The sequence below is a fragment of the Notolabrus celidotus genome, chromosome 4 (genome assembly GCF_009762535.1).
Source record: "Notolabrus celidotus isolate fNotCel1 chromosome 4, fNotCel1.pri, whole genome shotgun sequence".
In the NCBI taxonomy this organism is placed as follows: domain Eukaryota; kingdom Metazoa; phylum Chordata; class Actinopteri; order Labriformes; family Labridae; genus Notolabrus; species Notolabrus celidotus.
The window spans coordinates 17,491,781-17,503,527 of NC_048275.1; the positions used below are offsets into that span (position 1 = coordinate 17,491,781).

The 11,747-nt window shown below is 38.2% G+C and overlaps 1 long non-coding RNA gene across 1 annotated transcript; it reads left to right on the forward strand.

The window, feature by feature from the left end:
- Window positions 1–5,193: 5,193 nt before the first annotated feature.
- On the forward strand, window positions 5,194–6,171 carry LOC117812135. The gene is made up of 3 exons (XR_004631144.1): window positions 5,194–5,350; window positions 5,452–5,507; window positions 6,029–6,171. It is a non-coding gene; the product is annotated as an uncharacterized LOC117812135 (long non-coding RNA).
- The last annotated feature ends 5,576 nt before the right edge of the window (window positions 6,172–11,747 follow it).

Genomic DNA, 11,747 nt, shown 5'->3' on the forward strand with positions numbered 1-11,747 from the left:
TTGCAGCGTTCCCGCTGCAGCAGCAGAGCAAGGTAACATCAGCTCTGCAGAAGCCTCAGACCTTGCCAGCATGTTTAGTCAGAGACTAGGCCAAAAGTCGTCTCGGGGGAAAAGCATCACGGCAATAACAGGAACCTAGGACTGTCCAGTATCAAGGTATTTATTGCACAGTCACACTAGTTGAATTTTTTGTTAAAAAGTTACTGAATTGATTTCAAGTCACTGAATCGTTTCGATCGTATCGTTCTAAATCAGGGGTGTCAAACTCAAATACACAGAGGGCCAAAATAAAAAAATCGGTGCAAGTCAAGGGCCGGACTGGTTTAATGTTCATTGCAAAACTTATTGAAATGAACTTATTGCACATATTGAACATTGAATTAGCAAAGCTTAAGTTATTGCTATAAACATTTAAAAAATGAAAAATATGTTGCATTCATTTCTTCTTGCTCAATCTGCAACTTATCTAATGAATGAGCTTTAATAGTTTCTTATGAAAATATTTTTCTACAGGCCAACAACATTAGCAAAAAAAATTCTGCAAAGAAAAACCAAAAATGCCCTGTGGTAGCAAGAAAAAGTGCAAAAAGGAAACATACTTCAGCTCAGTCGGCTGCTCTGTGATGCACACTAGTCTAAGCCAGATACTCAGCATCTCATCTTGGATGCAAGTTCATCAATGTTTGGGGTCAGGCTCTGAGCTGAGGAAATCCTCAGGATTGAGTGAAGGTGTTCATCAGTAAGACGACTCCTGTGAGATGTTTTGTTTAACTTCTTCAAAGAGAACAGTTGTTCACACAGGTAGTTTGGCAGCACGGAAAATGGCTCAAGTTTTCTTGCAGCATCTGAGTCTCCCACAGGCGCAGCTTGGTTTTAAAAGCCCTCACTGCAGCGTACATGTCTGTGATCACACGGCCCCGCCCCTGAAGCTGCAGGTTGAGCGCGTTGAGATGGCTCGTGATGTCACACAGAAACGCTTCCTCACACAGAAACTTTGTATCACGGAGCTCTGTTATGTCTTTCCCTTTGCTCTCCATGAACTGACAGATCTCCTCACGCAACTCGAAACACCTTTACAGCACTTTTCCTTGGCTTAGCCATCGCACCTCTGTGTGATGGGGCAAGTCACCATATTCTGAACCCAACTCCTCCAGAAAAGACTTGAACTGGCGCTGATTTAAACCTATGGCTCTTATGAAGTTAACTGCTCGTGTTATGGTGCTCATCACATGGTCCATTTTCAAGGCTTTGCCACACAGTGATTCCTGATGTATGATGCAGTGATAAACTGTCTGCTCACCTGCGCTGTTATCCTCCCACATCTTCTCCCCGATCCTGCCCACTAATCCACTCTTTTGCCTGCACTTTGCAGGCGCTCAATCCGTCGTCAGTCCCACACGCTTATCCAAAGGCAGCCTCATTTCATTTACACATCTGGATACCTCTTCAAAGAGATCTTTTCCCGTAGTTGTGCCATGCATTGATCTTAATCCCAAAAGTTCCTCTGTTACACACATATACTCTGCCTCCCACCTGTCTTGAACCCCCGTTTTCAAAGTCCACCTTTCGTTTAGCCGTTTTTGGGGGAGAGGGATAGCTGAAAGTTGACTGCAGGTGACTAGCTTCATAAGGCTGATGATGAGCGGAGTCGAGTAACGGCTCTCGCGTGCGGGCCCTCGATTGACATGCAGTGCATTGTGGGACGGTCGGGCCAGCTCAATAAATAATTTGATATCATCTCGTGGGCCAAAGATAATGCCCGGCCCGCGGGCCTTGAGTTTGACACATGTGTTCTAAATGAATCAATATCATCCTTTAATCGTATCGATAACCATGAATCATGGTAGGAATCGAATCGTTGTTAAAAAGAATCGTTACACCCCTAACTGTGAGCCTTCTTTGCCTCTGATGCAACCACATACGTCAACATCACCATCACAAACTTCAGGAATTACATATTCTGTAACGTTAGGCAGCCCATTAAAGAAATCCTCTTCATCTTCTTTCTTCAGCTCCTCTGATGTCATGCTTGTGAGCTCTCAGTCACGTGACAATGAAGTGCAGTCAAAGGGAGCATTTGAAGGCTAATATTAACCAATCTAAAATGAGCATTGAAAGTCAATAATGCCAAGCTGATGTTTGATTGATTATGTAAATATCTGATTGATTTGTGATGCCTGCTTAGGGGCACATCTCACTTCTGACCAACATTGTAACACAGCACCCATAGCACGTAATACTTTCAACCCTTAGTCACTGTATCATAAATGTTTTATCTAGGTTGCACTGATAAATATATCACATTATCTGTTCATATAATTACATTTTCAAGCCCTCTTTTTCTCCTAGGTGTTTTATGTAACTACATCAAATAAGAGAAACAGAGGAGCTCACTGTGGTTCACTCTCATCTGATGAAACGTTCAACTCGTGTGAGAATCTGAGATTGTTTTTTGTTTTTCTTTCCCCGACTGCAATCAATAATGTTGTTGTGATCTGCTTTTTTATTATTTTTTACTTCAGTACCTTCTTTAAAACATCTTAAAACAATAAGACCAAATAAAGAGTTAATGATTTTATCATTTTAATATCCTTGTTTTATGTATTTTCTTTTGCACTGCAGCAAACTTTGAACCCGGTTCAACCTCTCCGCTATAGTACTGTTTTCCGAGCTGTCTGCATCCTGGCTCTGTCAACAGAGCGGCCTCATTGAAGGGATGAGGGGGCTGCTTTTTCTCACACAGCTGTTGTCTGTGTGAATTTTTGTTGAACTTTGGATTCAATTATTTTGGTTGCGAGGACACACTCTACATGTCATAATATTTCTTTCATCCGGTCGCATCGCTGCCATAGCGATCCCTTCACAGTGTCTTTCATGCAGTCTGGCATTAAAACCCAACAACAACAAGAAATCAGGTTTCTCCAACTGAAAACAAGCTGCATTATTCAAGATATCTGTCAGGGTTTCTTTTCCTCATGTCTTTGGAGAAGCTGTTTTGCAGCAGACTGTTTACAGTAACCTGATTACTGTCATGTAAATGCATGTAAATTAAATAAATAGGATGAATACTTATAAAAAGCAAACAGATGTTACTCTGGTGAAAAAGCAGAAGGGTTCTGGACAGACACAATTTGAAAATCAGATACCTTAAGCAGAGACATTTGTCAATATTAGATGACTCACAGTTTGACGAATCTCTCTTCATACATTCAATTTCACAGACAGGGATATCATCCATCACTGAACTCTTTGTGGGCATTACTCAGCAAGAACACAAAGGAAAATCATTTTTTAACAAGTCATAAAGTTTATCATTGTGTTCCACGTCTTCGTGCCCTAAGAGAGTAAGAAATCAGCAAGTTGGGAGGTTCAATAAAGACATTTTGACCTGTTTCAAAGGTAAATTCAGAATCTGTCTACTGAAAATATTTGGTTTTGCCCTTAAAGAAGCACCCAGGGGAGAAAAGGTCAAACTGGAAATGAGTTTGACAAGTGCAACATGTTCGCTGGTGCTCTGAAGTCTGGTTGGTGGTTGCATCTCTTTCTCCTTTGAGCTCTGAAAGTCTGAGGCTGTTTACTCTGTGCCCAGTGTCTTGGCTGCCTCTCAGTAAAACAGCAGCTGGTTCATCAACATACACATGGCTGTGGGATCGCTGTCCAGACTCAGAGGTTCTGTCATGTGGAGCTGATGCGAAAAGGAAAACAAAATATTAGATAATTCAAAATTTCAAACTTTTTCTTTTCTTTTTTTTGCAGCTTAATAGGACTTATTTCAAACATCCTGAATAAAGCTAAGTTAAGTTGAAATATTCCCAGGGTTGCATGAAGTTGTTTAAAACTGTAATCTTGTGTAACTTTTGCAATACAGTGGGTGTTAAATGAAAAACCTCAGTCAGGGTCAATCCACAGTTTCTCAGAGAGAAATGAAACAAGTTTGATAACAAGCAACCTCAATTTCACTTTGTTTCAACAGGTTTATAAGTGGAAACGCCAACTCTGTTCTGCACAGAAATAATTGCTCCTCAAAAAGCCCCCATGAGCCTCCTGATAATATCTCACTCATTTACATAGGAATGTATTCTCTGTGGTACAGCAAGGGGCTCAACTTTGCATGAGAAGTAGTGTGAGCGTCAGATCTTTTTGGATTAAATGAGCTAAAAGAACGATTTGTTGCAGTGCAGCAGTGCCAGCTGGTCTCCAAGTACTGAGCAGCCATTTGCTTTATTTATGATGCTTCAAAAAAATAGAAGCAATCTAGTAAATATGATGAAGAGGGGTAGGGTTTTTTTGTAATTCTGTTGTTGCTGAGTTGATTATGAATGTGGTTATGTAGTGGCAGAATGCTTGCAAAATTAGTTGGAGAGGAAAATTAGAGCCAGCATATGACCTTATACCAGAATTAGCAATTAATAATTTCCTCATCAATCATTCAATCATTGCCTTTGATATTGAATTTGAATCTGAGGAGGTATCAATCAGTTGCCATCAGCTGGTCTTAGTTTAGCACGTATAAGCATAGCAGCATTTGCAACTAATATTAACCACAAAATATTGTTCAGGCTCATTTGAAAGCCAGCAGTTTTCACCGCATTTAGTTTAATTTATGGACAATTTAAATGTTTAGTTTAATAAAAGATTAAAAAAAAGAAAAAAAAGTTTGCAAAGATGTATAGTGAACAGGTGGTTATGCAAATTAGAGTCCCTAAACAAGTAGAAGTTCACAGAGGGGTCTTATCTCATCTTCTAGGGATTCTAAATCGTGTAACCACCTTTTCACTCTTCATTATCTCGCTAATTACCTGGTGATAAACTAAAGCCATATTGGTATAAAGGTGTGTGTTTGGTTGCTTCTGTAAAGTTTTCCATTTCCCTTCTTTTGTTTTGTAGTTGTCATTTCTTGTGTTATATTGTCATCCTTTGCCCTGGGTGTTCTGTTCTCCTTGTGTGTGTCGTGTTTCCTGTTTTATTTTGCAGTATTTTTCCCCAGTGTGTCAAGTCCAGTTTTATTTCCCTTGTGTTCCTTCTTCTGTGATTGTGTCCTCCACCCTGATTAGTTTCACCTGTGTCTTGTCTCACACCTGTGTTTGATTACTCTTTGTGTATTTAGTGTCTCTGCTTTCCTTTTGTCTTGGTCTGTCCATAGACATATAAAGAGTAGACGCTGCATCGGCTGCTACTACCTGTTGGCGCTGACGAGCCGTGGGGCCGCCATCTTGATCCGGTCACCCGCTCCACTCAGTGTTATCTGTTTGACAGGCGCAATTAAGTGTCAGAGCATTTCATCAATCATAACTTGCTGAATACTAAACTGATTTTCATGCAGTTTTTTTTTTCTACAAACGTCACGCATGTAGGTATGATACAGGACACATGGTTCACGTATTTTAATATTCATAGTGGGCTTAACAGTAATAGAATATTCTGATATGTGATATATGTGATGTATGATAGGTATTTTGCAGCACAGTGCTCTGGCATCTTGAAGTCTCTGCTGCTTCAGTTTACAGGTAGGATCATTGGTAGGATGACTGGACCGAGATGGTGGCTTTATTTCTTTCCCCAGCAGCCAATGCAGCGTCTACTCTTTATGTGTCTATGGGTCTGTCCATTGGATGTCTTCCCCTGTGATCTCCAGTGATCCTGAAGTGGGATTTTCCTTGAGGATTTGTTGGATTTTGAGTTGGATTTAGCTCTTGGTTTTTGTAAAAAAAAAAAAAAAAAAAAAAAAAAAAATAATATATATATTTTTTTTTTTCATGCACTTCAGTCCTCTACTTTCAATTTTTTCTCAAAAAAAGATGATTTTATTGATTTAAAAATTATTTATTTATAATGTTAAAAAACAATTCCACAGACAGTAATCTTTGAAGGGGCAACAGATTTTATTAGCCTCCTTCCGGTATCAATCAACACCAAACTTAACATTTTAATCCACTGTCAAGTTAAAACATTACCCTGCTTATTTTGCAACGCTGTGCACATGTCCTTTAATCTCTTAATTATATGCATTTTGTTTCTTTAACTTTAGCCGTGGATGTAAATTTGAAGAACAACAATTCCTTGGAGGCGCAGCAGACAAACTCTGGTCTGAACCAGAATCTCATTCTAGCTCCAGACACTATTGTCAGCAAACAATCTGATCTGAGTTGGAAGAAAGATTAAAGAGATTAAAACTGCTAATCCAAAACAGTACAACTGTTTTCTGTGTGTCTTTATGGCTGTATGTTTCTCTCAAGTACTTTGAAATAACCAGATATTCTATGGCCAGATTTTAAAGACAAATGCCTGCAAATATATTGTCAAACTCGCTGATATTTGCATTTTAATTGGAAATTTGCTTTAATGTTTTCCTTTGGAAGTGCCATAGTCCTTGTTATGAAAGCATTACTCATTAAATTCGTTTTCATTAATTCAATTTATGAATTCAGTAATGATAGTAATTACAGACAGAATGTGGAAACAGAGATAATGGAGTGTGCAGAGATAGGGACACAATGAGAGAAAGAGAAGAAGGCACAGGGAGTGAAAACTGATTCTTTGGGCCTCTGGAATCTCATTCTGTCTGACAGAGCTGTATAAAAATAGACTTGAAGTACATACAGATAGTAGTTGGCAATTTACCCTCCATCAGCTAAAGTTCGCCACAATAAGCTTTTTATTAAATTTTTCAAAAAGTTCATATCTTCAATATTTTTCATTCACCAGGACTAAAACCGATTAAGTTTCAATGTCTCAAAGATAGCTGTACAAAAAAAAAAAGAATCAGCAGGTGAAAAGGTCAGAAGACTGTTAGAAGTAAGAATGAATGGCATCAGATGATACTGGCATGTTTGATACTTTTTGTTCAAGAAGAGACACCAAAGAAAAGAAGCAATGCCAGAGGGCTAATTCAGGCAGGCCACTAAGGCTGCACTGATTTCACACTTGACATTTATCACTCTCACAATCACCTGACAAAGGTAAGGCGATCTATTTAAGCTCAGATTCCTGTCTATCCCTGTGCTCCGTCTTTGCATCACCGTCCTGTACTAGGGCTGAGGTTATACTTTCATCCTCACTACCACCATCCTAACATCCACCTGCAGGCTCCAGCCAGGCATTTCTGGATGTTAAATAAATCTACTCAGGAGTGTTGAGGATGGAGCCTACAGACACCAAACACAAACAATGTTCTGCTGCTGCTAATAAACTTCTCAAAAATTTCAATATGAGTTGTCTTAGTAAAGTAATGTTACTTATTAATGAAATGGAGAAACCCATTGAAAGTGACATTTTCTGATCTCAAATATTTCATGAACAGAACAGCCCTCTGTTAAAAAAGTGGGCTCTGGCAAAATTGCTATAATTAATAATGATTATTTTATATTCTATTATGTAAAATTTGTATTCTCTGTGATTAATAGAGTGACCAGATTAGCCAAGTGCACTTAAATTAAATAAAAAATGAAAATTAGAAGACAGAGTGCAAAATAAGAGTACATAAAAAAATGTGTACTCCTTTTCACGGCACTACATTTACTTAGCTGATGTCACATTTTACAGAAAACCAGTAATATAGCTGTAAATAATTGCTTAAAGGGATAGGTTTTTTTTTAAAGGTGGTGTTGTATAAGGCTCTTGTCAATAGGAAGTGTATTATCCACAGAGGATCCCTTCCAACTCAGCCTCTTTGTTGAAAAACTGGGCCAAGAACAGACACAGGGGCTAGTCTATCAACTCCTGCAGATGGGGTCAACACTACCACATAATTTTGCTGACGGTATTTTAAAAGAAGTTCAACCAAAACATTGATGGTGGTGTAATTGTGAGCTATATTTAGAACATTTGCTGGGCTTTACTTTACTGTTAGAATGCTGCATTGTTATAGCACTATTGACAGCTGATCAGAGACCTGTGGGTGTGACAATTTAAAAAGTATTGCATTAATAGTTTAAAATAAGTCATTAATATCAACGTTCTTTATATTGTTAAAAAGGATGGTGGATAAAATCATTTTGAGCTCATACATTTTCATTAGGAGTGATTATGATAATTTAAAATGCTTGAAATCAGTTACATCTTAAAAACAAATTTACATTTACTGTGCTCTGTTTTGTTAAAAATAAGATGTTGCTGTGTGTGTCTGTTCTACTGTGTAGTCTGAGTCAGATTAACTGGCCTGTGTATCTAGTAGAATTCAATGTTTTATCCTAATTCTGCTAAACGGTCTTGATGAGGAAACTTAACTGAATATACACTCCAGCTCAGAAGGTGGCAGTAATGCACTCAAGCTTTTTTACCACCACTGTTAAACAACAGAAGAAGAACATTACTGAATCACACTTGTGATTATTTCTAACCTTCTGCACGTATTATTGGGGTCAAAAATAGTGCAAATTCAAATTTGATTTCAAACATCCTATGGTTTCTGTGATGTTGCAGTCTAGTGCTGAATCAACCCACTGACAAGCAAAGCATTGACCAATATAGTTATCCCTAAAGCCATACCACTGAAGTCAGGTTATCATTTAAACGCACTCCACAAAGTAAATGGTTGGACAGGACATCATTACAACTGTTAATGCACAGTAAATTGTGCCATTTTAGGTGTTTTGGAAAATAGTTACCCTCCATTTATATAGTTTGATGTATTTTTTTGGTACCAAGTATAAAAGTACAGCTTTAGTTTATTCAAATGTCTAATAAATTACTGGCTTAACATAACGGATGTAGCAAAATGAGATTCATAAACTGATAGTACAGTGAGTTCTAAGAATAATGTGTACGATGAATAACATAAAGTCAGGACAGTGATGGATCTCTGTGGTCTAATTCTTTTACTTTGAACAGATGGTCGCACAAGCTGCCACTCCATTAAAAGAAAAAAAGAACTCCCACTTAAGTAACTTTCCGTCATACATACTTATTAGATGTCCTCCACAGTGATCTTTTTATATGTATCACTGTCACTGCCTCCTTTGTACTTCACTAACATGCTTCAGAAATGCTGTCTTCATTAACTGGATAGAGAGGCTGCAGGGGGCTGATTTGTTAGTGCAAAGCAACCTGTTAGTAAGCCCATCTTTCCTAAGCTAACGAAAGAAAGATAAATATCTGTATGAAATAATTCAACACAGAACTGCACAAAGAGAGAGAGTGGTGTTTAAGGCATATTTGCAGAGACAGTGCATGTGAGATAGATGGAGAAAAGTAGAAAATATTGGGATTCTGCTGGCTCCCAGAGTTGTGTCTGGTGCTCAGAGTGAGAAGGAGCCTATGCGGCACAGGGCATAAAATTTTCATGGCTCTGTCGGGATGCTGTGTTTCTCCTGGATTATTTATCAAATAGTGAGAAGTTGTTTATCACACAGTTAATACGGCTATACCCAGGTAGAAGCCCAGAAACTTCATATATATATATCAAGCCTCATAGAAAATATTAATCTGTTTATAGCAACATGAGGTGAAGAAAAATGGATGTGCCACATCCATTTCACCTAAGCTTTGAATGAGATGGATGTAACGCAGCTCAACTCTTCCTCTGATGTCATCTGGGACAACATATGTGGTGTAAATGATTTAATGAGGATATTAAGGGGAAAGGAGAGGACAGCACTGGGAGTAACCCTGAGCTGTGAGTCCACAGAGTCGGGACAGAAAATAATTAAAATACAGATCAAAACACAACACAGTGGCCAAAACAACCGACAGTCCAACATAAACTAAAGACCTCTTGTTATCAAAAGCAGTCTCTGTTGGGGTAATCATAGGTCATTGCTAATTGACCCTATTGAGATCTGAGGACATTGTTTTGGCTCCAAAACAAAGTCATTATCTCATCCTAATTAATCCCATTATAAGCCATGCACAGGTCACTTCTGGCTGTATGATAAAGTGAGGACTAGGTATCAGAGGCCCTGCGGTACTGACCTGCCTGAGACACTTTGTTGTTTAGCACATCATACGCTTCATGAATAGTAATAAGATAAATGTTGTTGTTGCTTTAGAAAGCTATAAAGGTGATCAGAGTTTGGACAAGTGGTTGGCTTTTCTACTTAGTTTATGTTTCCAATCACCAAGTGAGTTTCTAAAGTAACTCATAATGAGGTCCTAAAGTTTTAATCAATCATCAGTCAATACATTTTTATATATTTAGCGCTAAATCACAAGAAAAGCAATCTCTGGATATGTTACCAAATGAGCAGATCTCAACTTTATTCTTTGGTATGTCATTTAAAGAGACCCAACATGCATTCACCATGACTAGGCACTTGTCATCATTAACAACCTGCAATGAAACACTTCTTGAACAGGCTGAAACCTTGAGCAAACACGGAGCCATTAGCGATTGTTCATCTGCCACAACTTAATGTAATGCAACGCAGACCTATAGTGCTAGCTATTAGCTTTAACAGAAAGGACAGCTTTACACCTGCTCTTAAGGGAGTCTGTCTGCGTCCCACACCCTGACTGGTTGATGATTCCAAAGGAGCCAGTGCAGTGAGGCCAAGTAAGGAATAATGTGTAGTGAACAGGTGGTTATGCAAATTAGACTCCAGATAGTGAACAGTTTGCAGCCCTTCAGGGTGAGACAAGGCCTTCTGAAAACTGCTCTAATTTGTATAACTACCCGTTCACTATACATCTTCCCACTTATTTTCTGGCTACAAGCTGAAGACATTAACAAGTTGAAACAAAATATAGATTTTAAGATGATTTCATTGATTTAAAATAAATTATTTATACAGCTAAATTAAAACAGTACCTTCGATTTCACTGTTAATTGCATTTACATGGCAAAAGCAAAACTTATAACCCCCCTTGCATGACTACGACGGCGTATTAGGGCCATTATGAAAAAAAAAAAAGAAGTAATTTTTCGAGTTTAGAAAGTCGCAAATCTATGACAAATCAAACTCGAACTAACTACTAACTTTATGGGTGGATGCATAATTCGGCAATACTGATTTGTCTGCCGAAATATGCATCCACCTATTATTCAGCTACAGAGACAGTTTTAAACTGTACATTGCCGTGGACAGCTCTACTATGAGCGGTGCGCGTTTCCGCAAGGCACAACACCTGCAATGTCTTTTCAAAGTCCTGATGCTTCTAATAATGTGACGATTCTGGGCTAGCATCAGTAGTATCTCCTTATTGCTGAGTCCCAGTAGGAAGTACAATTTGATGAGGCTATCAAGTAGGTCCACGATGCAGTGAAATGGGCAAAGGGCTGCTTGAGTTTGATTTCTCACAGATTTATGTCTTTAAAAACTCGAAATTTTAAAGTATTTTCTCGGAAATCTACGACTTTATAATCTCAGAAATTTTGAGTTTTTTCTTGAAAATTTACGATTTTAAAAATTTGAAAATTTCGAGGTTTGATTTCTCACAGATTTGCGACTTTGTAAACTCGAAAATTTCGAGTTTTTTTCTCGAAAATGTACTCTTTTTTTTTTCATAGGGGCCCTAATACGCCGTCATACATGACAAATGAACAGTAAACTGAACATTTTAATTCACGGTCAAAAAAATATATATCTATGTATATTTACATTATACATTGAATATTTATGTTGACATTTCTGCCACATGTCCCAACTTTAAGCACAGTTTCCATTACTACTACCTCTTTTGGTTTAAGTTACTTAGTAGCAAAGTTACTTTAAAAAAGAGTTAGAGATCTACTTGGTAGTTCTGCTGCTGGTGTTTGGAATGCATGACAAGGAATTGCTCCACTTTTCCCTGTCAGAGAACGTTTAACTAAT